This window comes from Bufo gargarizans, chromosome 6, assembly GCF_014858855.1.
Source record: "Bufo gargarizans isolate SCDJY-AF-19 chromosome 6, ASM1485885v1, whole genome shotgun sequence".
NCBI lineage: Eukaryota > Metazoa > Chordata > Amphibia > Anura > Bufonidae > Bufo > Bufo gargarizans.
Window position 1 is genome coordinate 270,894,479 of NC_058085.1, and position 13,254 is coordinate 270,907,732.

General features: G+C 49.3%; 1 long non-coding RNA gene across 1 annotated transcript; it reads right to left on the reverse strand.

Annotated features, from left to right (window-relative positions):
- Nucleotides 1-3,473: 3,473 nt before the first annotated feature.
- Nucleotides 3,474-5,154, reverse strand: LOC122941528. The gene is made up of 2 exons (XR_006390463.1): nucleotides 4,456-5,154; nucleotides 3,474-3,779 (listed from the first exon to the last, which is right to left on the reverse strand). It is a non-coding gene; the product is annotated as an uncharacterized LOC122941528 (long non-coding RNA).
- Between the last annotated feature and the right edge of the window lie 8,100 nt (nucleotides 5,155-13,254).

Here is a 13,254-nt window from a genome sequence, read left to right on the forward strand (position 1 = left end):
GCTAAAGATGAATGGGCAAAAATACCTGTGGAGACATGCAAATAGCTGGTCTGCAATTATAGGAAGCGTTTGATTGCTATAATAGCCAATAAAGGCTTTTCTATTGATTATTGAGAAGGGTATGAATAATTTTGGACTGGACACTTTTTGCTCAAATGTCAATAAAACAATGTACATCGTCTTATTATCTTTTGGGAGACACCTATGTCATTTTCCGTCAAAAAATTACTTGCTGGTTGAAGAAAAGTAACTTTAAAGGGATTCTGTCATGAGATTTTACCCCTATAACCTAAACATATGCTCATGTCCAGAGTAATAATAAGAATCCTAAGCAGGCATTATTAAACTTCACTATGGCTCTATTTGCACAAAAAACAAATGTGCCTGATGCGCCGCGGACTCCTGACAGCAGCTTCGTTGAGTGAAGTGCGCATGCGCCGACTGATGCAAGAACGCTTTTGTAAAACTGTATACCAATTTCTGTTTGGCTTAGTCTGAAGCAGAATTTTATGTTGGAATGTGGCGCAATTGTATGCTAAATTTCACATAAGGCTGCTCTCCTTTCCCTATAAAACCACACCCCTTTTTGTAAGCCACTCCCCTTGAAAAGCCAGGTGCAAAGAATTTCTCAAAAAATAGATGCACCCATTTACCATATATGGCCAATTTGCACCTAATATTGGCAAAGATCACCACATTGTCTAGGTGCACTGTCATTAGTTAATGTTGGGCTGTGTGTAGGGTGTGAGGCGGTGACAGTGGGGTACCTCAACAAATGGGTGCAGAAGCGGTGTTTCCCCACATGGCTGTTTCCCAGGATTTATTGTACCGGGTGGACAAGGTCCGACAGGATGTAGTGGAGCATGTAATGGAAGGTAATCTTCGGGTCAAAAAGACACTAGAGCGCATACTCCAGCGGTTCTTTTAACCTGGTTTCTATAAAAAGGTTAAGAAGTTTTCTGAGTCATGTCCAGAGTGTCAGGTTATGATTTTCTGAAGTCCACTGGTACCTATTCCCATTATAGAGGTACCTTTTGAGTGGATCGCTATGGATCTAGTGGGGCCCGTGGGAAAGTCTGCCTGGGGCCACCAACACATATTAGTGGTAATCGACTGTGCAACCCGTTATCAGGAGGCTATTCCTCTCTGGCATACCACAGCAAAACGTATTGCCAGGGAGCTATTTGCCATGTTTTGCCGCATTGGGTTGCCCAAAGAGATCCTTATGGATCAAGGTACGCCTTTCATGTCCAAAGTGACAAAAGAAATGTGCAAGCTGCTCCGAATCAAGCAGTTACACACGTCAGTGTACCACTTTCAGACAGATGGGCTGGTGAAAAGATTTTATAAAATCCTAAAAAGTATGTTAAAAAGGGTAGTACCCGAAGAAGGTAAGGACTAGGATTTGTCGCTGCCATATTTGTTGTTCGCCATCTGAAAGGTAACACAGTCTTCAACTGGATTTTTCCCCATTCGAACTGTTATATGGCAGATATCCCAGAGGGCTGCAAGAGCCTACTCCCCATAAGAGTGTAATAAAACACATTGCAGATATGCATGACCGGATTGTGTCAGTGATGTCCATTGTGAGAGAACATCTAGTAGAGGCTCAGGCAGCTCAGAGCCGTGGGTATAATAGAAAAGCCACAGTCAGGACCTTTTCCCCAGGAGATAGAGTACTCGTGCTCGTACCCACTGGCCAAGTGGCAAGGGCTCTATGAAGTGCAGGAAAAAGTTGGTGAAGTTAACTTTAAAATATATCATATATGGAGAAAACCAGAACAAATATATCATGCAAAATTGCTAAAGGCGTGGAAGGACCGAGAATTCCTGTGGGCCACTGAGGCGCTGGTACTGACTAATGTAGACCCTCTAATGCCAGCCCGACAGAGGTCAGCGTAAAAATAGCAGGATCCCTGTCAAAACAACAAAAAGTGAGGTCAGGAAGTTAGTGTAGCAGAATACCGACATCTTTTCAGAAAAGCCTGGCCGTAGAGTGGTGGTCCAGCATGACATTGTCACCGAGCTGCGGGTAAGGTTACAAGTGAAACCGTACCATGTGCCAGAGGCCCAGATACAAGCCATTACGGAAGAGGTACATAAAATGCTTAACCTCGGAGTTATCGAGGAATGCAAGAGCGAGTAGTCTTGTCCCATTGTGTTGATTCCAATGCCGGACGGATCGTTATGATATTGTAACGATTTTCAGAAATTGAATGAGGTGTCAAAGTTCAACCTTTATCCAATGCCCCGGGTGGCCAGGCCCAGTACTTCACGACGCTTGGTTTAACCAAGGGTTACTGGCAGGTACCTCTGACAGAGTCGGCAAAGGAAAAGAACGCCTTTGTCAGACCGGAGGGACTTTATTAATATGTAATTTTACCTTTTGGGTTACATGTGGCCCCTGCCACGTTCCAAAGGCTGATGGACGTAGTCTTAAAACCCCATCAGAAGTATGCATCTGCCTACTTAGATTATATTTTTTTTCACAGTGGAGACTGGCAGTCCCATGTTCAGGCAGTCACTCCGATATGCGGGCTTGACTGCGAATCCTCCAAATTGTGCAATAGGTCTAGAGGAGGCCCGTTATTTGGGGTACGTGATTGGCCGTGGGATCATCAAACCCCAAATAAACAAAGTTGAGGCCATTTAAAATTGGCCCCGACCTATCACTACAAAGCAAGTGAAAGGGTTTCAAGGCATTGTTGGGTATTGTAGGCGGTTTATACCAAATTTTGCCGGGAGGGCTGCACACCTGACCAATCTGCTGAAAGGAAGGAAGTCAATCAGGATTTGGTGGAATCCTCAGGCAGAAGAAACATCTCAGGCCCTGAAATTGGTCCTATGTAAATGTAGCATACCAAACCACAGGGGAAAACACGTGAGGCTTATGGTGGGCCGATGGGTACAATAGTTCATCTACTCACGGTTAGCAGATGCCTCCCTGGGCTGGCTTACAGTGGATAGGAAGACAGCACAAAATCCTCTGGGGCACTCTCGGTTGCAGGGAACACCAGCCAGATGGAAGTTGAGGTGCCCTTGATGGTAATTGGTGTTAGGTTCTTTTGCGGCTGGGCCCCTGGTTCATGATGCCAGCACCGTTAGGTGCAAATGTTGAGAGTAGTAGTAAGAATGAGGAGTCGTTTGTTGTAAACCAGTTGAACATTTACTAAATCAATTGTCTCTGGTACAGTTCATCAATGGAAAGCATTTTGTATAGTAATAATAAGTTTAATTGTGCTCCTATTATCAGGTAGTGGCAGTTGTCACTGGAGGATCCCGGTGGTAATCCTAAATTCACTCTATAGCACTCTGGTACTAAAGTATTATGGTATACAGGTCCTTCTAAAAAAATTAGCATATTGTGATAAAGTTCATGAGTAGGGTTATTGGCTATGCTCGGGTCCCTCTACCTGACCCATTTAACTAAACCACCCCCACTTACCATTCCTAATAACCACACACAGCCACTGTTTGGATTAAATCGGCCACAGCAGCCGTTCTTTATTAAATAATATAAATAACATGAACAAAACATAAACATTTGTATAAATATATAACTGACGAGGGAGGTCCTAGAAGCCGCCTAACTGCACCTTAAACGACCACAAACCACCACGGCTATTCCATCTTGCCCCCAGCCGCTTACCACAAGCTCGGGGACACCAACTGACGGACGCCGTACCAAGCCAACCAGGTGCCCCAACTCTGAGAGTCCAGCCCCACCATTGAGGCCCTCTCATTCACCGTTACCATCCAGTAGCCCCAGCTTCTATGACCTCCCCCCGCCACGACTGCCGCGACAAACGGAACTGGAATCCTTGAACCCTACACCCTAGGGGCGGGAGGGTGGGAGATGCCGGCTCCTCGCTCAGACAAAATGGCGGGCGCTACCTCGCCTCACCCTTCCTTAAGCGCGCAGCTCCCCGCCTCTTCCTGGCTCCTCCCCCCCCCAGCACGTCACCCCGTTAACCCATTGCCTCCCCTAGCCCTCGCTGCCACAACCCCTCATGCCGGCCTTCCCTGAAGCGTACCGCTCCGTCCGGCCTCACTTGAGTAGGGTTATTGGCTATGCTCGGGTCCCTCTACCTGACCCATTTAACTAAACCACCCCCACTTACCATCCCTAATAACCACACACAGCCACTGTTTGGATTAAATCGGCCACAGCAGCCGTTCTTTATTAAATAATATAAATAACATGAACAAAACATAAACATTTGTATAAATATATAACTGACGAGGGAGGTCCTAGAAGCCGCCTAACTGCACCTTAAACGACCACAAACCACCACGGCTATTCCATCTTGCCCCCAGCCGCGTACCACAAGCTCGGGGACACCAACTGACGGACGCCGTACCAAGCCAACCAGGTGCCCCAACTCTGAGAGTCCAGCCCCACCATTGAGGCCCTCTCATTCACCGTTACCATCCAGTAGCCCCAGCTTCTATGACCTCCCCCCGCCAACAACGCGCAGCTTGACCGCAACCTTAAGCTCGCGCGTTCCGCCACACCCGGAGGGCCCTCTCAACACCTCCCTGCAAATCAAGGGACCACAAGTCAATACCCACCGCATTAAGGTGGACCCCATCCTGTCTCCAAAAACCTCCAGTCCCTGCTTCCAACTCAGGGTGCCGCACCACCACTGCACCATGCTTGGCACAAAACCGCCCAATAACCCGGTTCAGTTTAATCCTGGCCTTATTGAGCTTGTCCACAGATCTCGCCTCCCTCCAGACCTTCCTGGGCACAATGTCAGACCATACCGTGACCATTGACGGAAAAAGGGACCATAAACGCAAGAAATCGAAACGAATATCCCTAATCAATTCCCTGCAGGGACGGACCCCAAGGTCATTCCCCCCAACATGTAATACCAAGACATCCGGGGCCCTATCCAGTCTAACGTGACGATGAACCTCCTGAAGCACACTACCCCACAACATACCTCTACGCCCGATCCATCTCACCACGGCCATCCCACGCTCAAACCCCAACTGGCGCCCATTCTGTCGGACGTCCGCCCTCAAGGCCCCCCAAAAAACGAAGGAATGGCCCAAAATCCATACTAACAACGGTGCGGCACCTGCAAAGACAAGACAAAGACGGTTAGCACAGCCCTAAACCGCCCCTAAACGGACATACAGCCGAAAACGCTCCGACTCCCACCTCCCAATACGTTTGATCACCTCATCCTGCACCCCCAAACGAGCAGCCTCCGTGGCAGCCCCAATTCTGAAGGAATGACCCGTATATTTGGCAGAGTCCATTCCCAGATTACGCAAGCATTTCTTAAAAACTGCTATGAATTGAAATCGCGATAGAAAAGAACCATCCTCGTGCCTGAGAAGCGGGCCAGCCGCGACACCAGCCCCTCCTTGAAAATCCCGCAAACACCGTACCGGACACAACAAACATCCCGGCACCTCAAACAAGGAAATAAAACGACCTCTACCGTCCTGATCCATCTTGGAAAATCTCAGAAATATCACCACCCTGTCGTCATATAAACTGACATCCTCCCATCTCAGACCCCCCTCCTTCCGCACACTCGCACACACTAACTCCCCCAAACGGAAGGCCCCGAAAAAGGCAAGCGCAAAAGCTAATCTGAACAGTCTGACCTCCCAAACCGAATGACACACTGCCGACACCTGCTCCCCCAGCTGCAATAACAATGAAAAAGACACCGGGAGACGGGAATCTTTGACGCGCTGAAACCTTCTATACCCCTTCAGAAGTTGCCGAACCAAAAAGGACTTAGTAACGTCCGGAGCACTCCTCAACTTGAATCCAAAGGCCAGGCCTGCGATGCAGCCGTTGATCTTTGCCACTGACCAACCTTGTTCCTTCGCATGGCCAATGAAAAGCAACAACGGAATCTCCCCGGCCAGCACCTCGACCTCCAGGTCAGCACACCACCGCTGCCACATACTCCACGCCTTATCGTACATCTTCCAAGTCCCCTCACTCAATGACGCCTGCAACAGAAACGCTAAGGTACCTCCAAGATCTCCCACAATGACTCCGGACACACCATCCCGACCCGACTCGCCTCCAGGGCCAACTGGCGAAACCGCTCCCACTGAAAACGAGAAAGTGCGTCAGCTATGCCATTAGAAGAACCAGGAACATGCACCGCCAACACCCAAGCATTCAGGGACAAACACCTCAGGACCAACTGTTGCAACAGGCAAACAACTGGGGGGGAAGAAGCAGTTACGCTATTGATGGCTTGCACCACGCCCAGGTTGTCACAATGGAACCTAACCTTCTTGTGCCTAAACTTCTCCCCCCAGAGCGTGACTGCCAACACAATGGGAAAGAGTTCCAACAACGCCACATTCTTAACCCACCCCTTCAGCACCCAAGACTCCGGCCACTCACCCGCACACCATTGTCCCTCACAGAAGGCCCCAAAACCAACTCCACCCGCAGCATCCGTAAACAATTCAAAATCAAAGGCATCAACCACACCGCCCATAACCAATGCTCTGCCGTTAAACTGTTGTAAAAAAGAATCCCAAACCTTCAAGTCCCCTTTTAACTCCCTGCCTAGCCTAATAAAATGATGCGGAGACACCACACCCCCAGTCGCAGAGGCCAACCTCCTACTAAAAATGCGGCCCATGGGAAGGATCCTACAAGCAAAATTCAATTTTCCCAATAATGACTGCAGATCCCGCAGGCGAATCTTCTTAGCCCCCAATGCAGCCGCCACTCCTGCTCTCAAATCTGACACCTTCTCTACCGGCAGCCTACACTCCATCCGCTGCGTATCAATGACAATACCCAGAAAACTCAGCTCAGTAGTCGGCCCCACCGTCTTATCCACCGCCAACGGGACTCCGAAAAACTCAAAAACAGACTGCAATGTTGATAACAGCAAAGAACAAACTCTAGATCCTCCCGCCCCTAAACACAGGAAATCATCCAAGTAGTGAATGATCGAACGACAACCTGATTCCTGAACAACCACCCACTCCAGAAAGGAACTGAAACGCTCAAAATATGCACACGATATGGAACAGCCCATTGGCAAACACCTGTCCACAAAATAGCCGCCATCCCAAAAACAAACCAGTAAATGTAGACTATCCGGGTGGACCGGTAACAATCTGAATGCCGCTTCAATGTCACATTTTGCCAACAGGGTACCAGGACCCAACCTCCTTACCCATTCCACAGCCGCGTCAAAGGAAGCATAAACCACGGAACAAAGCTCCGGGTCAATGCCCTCATTGACCGACGCTCCCTTAGGGAATGATAAATGGTGGATAAGCCGAAATTTGTGCGGCTCCTTCTTAGGGATTAAACCCAAAGGGGAGACCCGCAAATTACGTATGGGTGGCGTATCAAACGGACCATCCATCCTTCCCAGAGAAACTTCCCTAGCTAACTTCTCTGCCACTATGTCCGGGAACTCCAATGCTGAGCGCAAATTCTTCCGCTTCTCCGCCACTGGTACCGGGTGAGAGGGAATATGAAAACCAAACCTAAACCCTAAACACAAAAAGTCCGCTAACTCCCGGTTCGGATATCTATTTAGATGATCCACCATCCTTTCCACTCGTACCGGAGTCAGCCCCTTTTGCAAAACTATCCCCTCCCCTTTGTCTGCCCCCTCTAAAACATCTGCTAGCCCCATGGGCACCTCCACACACGGAACATTCATGCCTAAATTTACATTTCTGGCCGAATTTACAATTTCCCTCATTGAAAAGGAAGCAGAAACCCCTCCCAACTGGGGGTGCCCCTGTACCTTGCTGCCCTCCCGCCCCTGAGTCGGTCCGAAAGGACTGACCACTCCTACCTGGCGCTGTCACCCTCATCCACAACGCAATGTCTTTATGGTCCCATCTCATATTGGGGCGGACCGCTTTCCTTTGACGAAACTGCTCGTCATAACGTAGCCACCCTGATCCCCCATATACCCTATAGGCCTCCCCGATAGCATCCAGATAACAGAACAAAGGGGAGCAACATTCGGGACTCTTCTCCCCAATAACACTGGCCAAAATAGCAAAGGCCTGCAGCCAATTACTAAATGACCTAGGGATAAGGCGAAAACGCCATTTATCCTCATCCTCCTTCCTTACACCATCTTTCTTTACCACGTCTAGATTGAACCGTTCCAACGGGAGCAGCGAGAAGATCTCTACATATTCCCCCTTCCAAATCTTTTCGCGTACCTCCGCCTTCAAATGCGCTCCCAAGGGACCCTCAAAGCAGACATACACTTCCCCTTTAGCCGCATCATCTAACCTGGGCCTATCCTCCTCACCTCCCGCCTGCGTCTGCACTGACACTGCCTCCGCCATACCCGTGCTCGCTGGCTGCGGTATATTGCTATTTCCTGTCCCCAACCCCCACGCTGTTAAGGGGGTGGCCCCCACTCCACCCCTATCCTGACTAACCCCGGCTAAACCACACAGCAAGCGCCCCAAACCCCCGATAATATCACTATTGCTCCCATCTGCATTGGGCGCCCCATTAAATAAAGATATCAAAGTTCCCAGTGATGTCTCACCTAACTGCCCGGGTGCTGTGAGCCCGGCAGCCAAAGATCCAGATTCCTGACGGACGGCTCCTGGATCCGCGACGGTCCCGGTACGGTCACTGGCGGTGTTCGTAGGCTGCGCCCCAGCCAGGACGCTGCTGGGCGCGTTAGGAATGACTCTGGGAAGCCCTCTGTCCTCCACGCCGTCCGGACCAGCAGAAAGCTGTCCGCCCGCCGCCAAAGGCCTGCACATGTCCCTGACCTCCACATACGCAGCCTCGCGCCTATCTTCCCGCCCAAGAGGCCTGCTCTGTGTAAGGGGGGCGTCCAGAGCAACCTCGTCCTCCTCCTCCGAAGGTGGTGAATCCTGGCAAGGCCTGCGCCCGTCCCTGGCACCGCCAGGCGCAGCCTCGTGTGCCAATGAAAGGGGCTCATCCTGTAAGGGCCTGCGCCGGGCCGCCCTGGCCGACCGCGCAGCCCCGCCGCCGCCACTGCTGCCGCTCCCACGCTGAGCAGGCCTCTGCCTCCCGGGGACAGGAGGGGATCCCGCAGCACCTGGTCCGGATTCCCTAGACGCGGCTGCATTGCGCTGAGGGGGAGGCCCCGCAGCCTCCTCAGGGTCCCGCCGGACATATGGATTCCTCCCACGCCGGGGGGCCGTAGGAGCGGGGATGCTAGAAGGCCCCCGGCGTGGAGGGTCCCTTGTGGGGCTCCTGACACGGCGCCGGACCCGGGGGGGTAGATCAGGGCTCAGGCGCGTCGGCGGCCGTACCCGCCGCGACCGTGTAGCAATGGGATTGGGGCTAGCTGTACCCCCCTCCGCTCCCCCCAGTAAATCCATCACCTGCTGCTCTAACCATTCCGGGCCCCTGGAGACCGCCGCCTCTCTCAGCCGCCACAGCATCGCTTCCACTGCATCCGACATGGCAGTATGCGATGCTGCAGAGATAGATAGATGTGATGCCGGCTCCTCGCTCAGACAAAATGGCGGGCGCTACCTCGCCTCACCCTTCCTTAAGCGCGCCGCTCCCCGCCTCTTCCTGGCTCCTCCCCCCCCCCCAGCACGTCACCCCGTTAACCCATTGCCTCCCCTAGCCCTCGCTGCCACAACCCCTCATGCCGGCCTTCCCTGAAGCGTACCGCTCCGTCCGGCCTCACTTTATTTTCTGTAATGTACTGATAAACATTAGACTTTCATATATTTTAGATTCATTACACACAACTGAAGTAGTTCAAGCCTTTTATTGTTTTAATATTGATGATTTTGGCATACAGCTCGTGAAAACCCAAATTTCCTAAATTTCATCCGACCAATAAAAGAAAAGTGTTTTTAATACAAAAAAAGTCAACCTTCAAATAATTATGTTCAGTTATGCGCTCAATACTTGGTCGGGAATCCTTTTGCAGAAATGACTGCTTCAATGCGGCGTGGCATGGAGGCAATCAGCCTGTGGCACTGCTGAGGTGTTATGGAGGCCCAGGATGCTTCGATAGCGGCCTTAAGCTCATCCAGAGTGTTGGGTCTTGCGTCTCTCAACTTTCTCTTCCCAATATCCCACAGATTCTCTATGGGGTTCAGGTCAGGAGAGTTGGCAGGCCAATTGAGCACAGTAATACCATGGTCAGTAAACCATTTACCAGTGGTTTTGGCACTGTGAGCAGGTGCCAGGTCGTGCTGAAAAATGAAATCTTCATCTCCATAAAGCTTTTCAGCAGATGGAAGCATGAAGTGCTCCAAAATCTCCTGATAGCTAGCTGCATTGACCCTGCCCTTGATAAAACACAGTGGACCAACACCAGCAGCTGACATGGCACCCCAGACCATCACTGACTGTGGGTACTTGACACTGGACTTCAGGCATTTTGGAATTTCCCTCTCCCCAGTCTTCCTCCAGACTCTGACACCTTGATTTCCGAATGACATGCAAAATTAGCTTTCATCCGAAAAAAGTACTTTGGACCACTGAGCAACAGTCCAGTGCTGCTTCTTTGTAGCCCAGGTCAGGCGCTTCTGCCGCTGTTTCTGGGGAATGCGGCACCTGTAGCCCATTTCCTGCACACACCTGTACACGGTGGCTCTGGATGTTTCTACTCCAGACTCAGTCCACTGCTTCCGCAGGTCCCCCAAGGTCTGGAATCGGTCCTTCTCCACAATCTTCCTCAGGGTCTGGTCACTTCTTCTCGTTGTGCAGCGTTTTCTGCCACACTTTTTCCTTCCCACAGACTTCCCACTGAGGTGCCTTGATACAGCACTCTGGGAACAGCCTATTCGTTCAGAAATTTCTTTCTGTGTCTTACCCTCTTGCTTGAGGGTGTCAGTGATGGCCTTCTGGACAGCAGTCAGGTCGGCAGTCTTACCCATGATTGCGGTTTTGAGTAATGAACCAGGCTGGGAGTTTTTAAAAGCCTCAGGAATCTTTTGCAGGTGTTTAGAGTTAATTAGTTGATTCAGATGATTAGGTTAATAGCTCGTTTAGAGAACCTTTTCATGATATGCTAATTTTTTTAGATAGGAATTTTGGGTTTTCATGAGCTGTATGCCAAAATCATCAATATTAAAACAATAAAAGGCTTGAACTACTTCAGTTGTGTGTAATGAATCTAAAATATATGAAAGTCTAATGTTTATCAGTACATTACAGAAAATAATGAACTTTATCACAATATGCTAATTTTTTTAGAAGGACCTGTATATACAGGTGAAACTCGAAAAATTTGAATATTGTGCAAAGTTTATTTATTTTAATAATGCAACTTAAAAGGTGAAACTAATATATGAGATAGACTCATTACATGCAAAGCGAGATATTTCAAGCCTTTATTTGTTATACTCTGGATGATTATGGCTTATAGCTTATGAAACCCCAAAGTCACAATTTTCAGGTACCCTTTGCTCAGTGGATATGGATTAATTGGCTGACTAGAGTGTGACACTTTGAGCCTAGAATATTGAACATTTTCACAAAATTCTAATTTTAAGCTGCATTAATGCAATTCCTTTTAATTTGCATTACTGAAATAAATGGACTTTTGCACGATATTCTAATTTTTCGAGTTTCACCTGTATATAGTTACTATGAGCTATCCTTTAAGGCCTCTTTCCCACGGGCGTGTGTGCCCCGTGGTCGTGCTGCGGCCCACAAAATGCGGGCCGCAATGCACAAGCACAGTCCGTGGGGCAGCCGCAGTGGATCGCGGACCCATTCACTTGAATTGGTCCGCGATCCGGCCATTCCACAAAAAGATAGGACATGTTCTATCTTTTTGCGGAACGGAAGTATGGGACAAAACCCCATGGAAGCACTCTGTAGTGCTTCCGTAGGGTTCCGTTCCGCACTATTCCGCATCTCCATTGAAGTGAATGGGTCCGCATCTGTGTTGGGAATGGCCACGGAACGGTGCCCGTGTATTGCGGATCAACAAATGCGGTCCGCAATACAGCAACGGGTGTGAAAGAGGCCTAAGGGCGATCTCCCTTGTGGCAGGCAAACATTATTTGCAGAATACTCTTCTAGAAAGGTTTTTGGTTTTCACTACTACCAGGAATGTTTGTGTAGTGGATAAGGACAATTATGGCCTTAATCATCCAGTTGTGTCCAGGCACTCGGAAAGCTACTCCTGGTCACCTGTGCTAATGAAGTCGATAAGCTAAGTTTAGCTGTTACCCTCGCTAGGCTATCTGCATCTTTGTACATAGACTCACTGTCTGGTGCTTGGTTGCTATGGTAGTCTCTCCAGGCTTGATCAGGGTCCAGAGGAAAAGAAAACAGCTACATGATAACTTTAGCCTGTTTTTCTCCTCCATGAACTTGATTCTAACTCTGACTACATTCTAATCCTCTCAGCTAAACACACCCACACTATAAATATTATTTGGTGCCAGCACCACCTAGGGGCGAATGGATGTAAATGAACTTGCCAGCCAGATAATAGAGAATACCATACATTGCAATTTAATACATATATACACTCACCTAAAGAATTATTAGGAACACCATACTAATATGGTGTTGGACCCCCTTTTGCCTTCAGAACTGCCTTAATTCTACGTGGCATTGATTCAACAAGGTGCTGATAGCATTCTTTAGAAATGTTGGCCCATATTGATAGGATAGCATCTTGCAGTTGATGGAGATTTGAGGGATGCACATCCAGGGCACAAAGCTCCCGTTCCACCACATCCCAAAGATGCTCTATTGGGTTGAGATCTGGTGACTGTGGGGGCCATTTTAGTACAGTGAACTCATTGTCATGTTCAAGAAACCAATTAGAAATGATTTGAGCTTTGTGACAAGGTGCATTATCCTGCTGGAAGTAGCCATCAGAGGATCGGTACATGGTGGTCATGAAGGGATGGACATGGTCAGAAACAATGCTCAGGTAGCCCGTGGCATTTAACCGATGGCCAATTGGCACTAAGGGGCCTAAAGTGTGCCCAGAAAACATCCCCCACACCATTATACCACCACCACCAGCCTGCACAGTGGTAACAAGGCATGATGGATACATGTTCTCATTCTGTTTACGCCAAATTCGGACTCTACCATTTGAATGTCTCAACAGAAATTGAGACTCATCAGACCAGGCAACATTTTTCCAGTCTTCAACAGTCCAATTTTGGTGAGCTCGTGCAAATTGTAGCCTCTTTTTCCTATTTGTAGTGGAGATGAGTGGTACTCGGTGGGGTCTTCTGCTGTTGTAGCCCATGCGCCTCAACGCCCAAATGCTTTGCTGCATACCTCGGTTGTAACGA